Source organism: Juglans regia, chromosome 3 (genome assembly GCF_001411555.2).
Source record: "Juglans regia cultivar Chandler chromosome 3, Walnut 2.0, whole genome shotgun sequence".
NCBI lineage: Eukaryota > Viridiplantae > Streptophyta > Magnoliopsida > Fagales > Juglandaceae > Juglans > Juglans regia.
The window spans coordinates 654,594-655,884 of NC_049903.1; positions in this window are offsets into that span (position 1 = coordinate 654,594).

The window sequence follows — 1,291 nt, forward strand, 5'->3', positions numbered from 1 at the left end:
AAAAAAAATTAGATATTTTAAAGAAATTTACTATTCATCCACTATTATTCATTCTTACATCTTATATTTATAATTTTTTTATAAGATGCAAAGTTATTTTTTATAAGATATGTGGATATTTTTTTTATAAAATATGAAATATTTTTTATATAAAATAAGGTATAAGATGATAAATAATAACTAATAAAAAATAAATTTTTTTATAAGATGCAAAGTTATTTTTTATAAGATATGTGGATATTTTTTTTATAAAATATGAAATATTTTTTATATAAAATAAGGTATAAGAAGATAAATAATAACTAATAAAAATATTTTTTATTTTATTTTTAATCATGTATACAAGATAATCATATGATTATGTAATATTGCTTGTTTTAGATTTAGCTCAAAGTACGTAGGATCTGACGCATGCAATTAATGGACTACACGTGTCACGCACGAAAATAAAAGGTTATCACAAAAAACGAAGCAAACAAAATCCCAGAATGCTCTGTAATATTGCATAAACAAAAGTTCTTATGATATATTATATATACATAAACAGAACCTGAAATTAAGGTTTCGTTTGGATGACAAATATCTCTCAACTCATCTCAATTCATCTCAATTTATCATTATAATTTTTTTAAATTTTAATATAAAATATAATAAATAATTCAACTTTTTCAAATTCTAAAATAATAATAATATTAAAAAATAATATTCTAATAATATTTTATCATCTCAACTCAATTCAACATCCAAACGTAACCTAAGTCGAAGATAAGGTTTTCTTTTCCTCCTTGTAATTTGTAAGAAAGTGTGAAGTCTGGAAAAGAATTGAAAAACCTCAAGAGAATTCTTATTCAGAGTTGTGAAGAATAAAAATCATACATTCTAAAAGGGAAATGTTCCCGCTGCTTAAATAGGCCTAAGCTACGTGGTTGTCTAACAGAAATGGGAAAGAGAATATATACATGTTGGGTTGTTAGCTAACAAATTAAGGATCGTGGGATCGGTGGAGAATCCGTGGTTTGCAGCAGAGAAGTTTGTTATCCGTTCTCTGCATGTGGCTTGGCTGTTACATGAGTACGTGGAATCCTGCCATGCATGATGTCGGTTGCATGCTCTGAGTCATGGTGATGCACGTCATGTTCCAATATAATTGGTACGTAAAATTTATTTTCAACTTGGTATACTATAAGAAAAATAATTTTTTATGATAATTTAATTATGATAAAAAGATTATTTATAATCAAAATAAATTTATTTTAATTATAAATAATTATTTCGTTAAAATTAACGGATC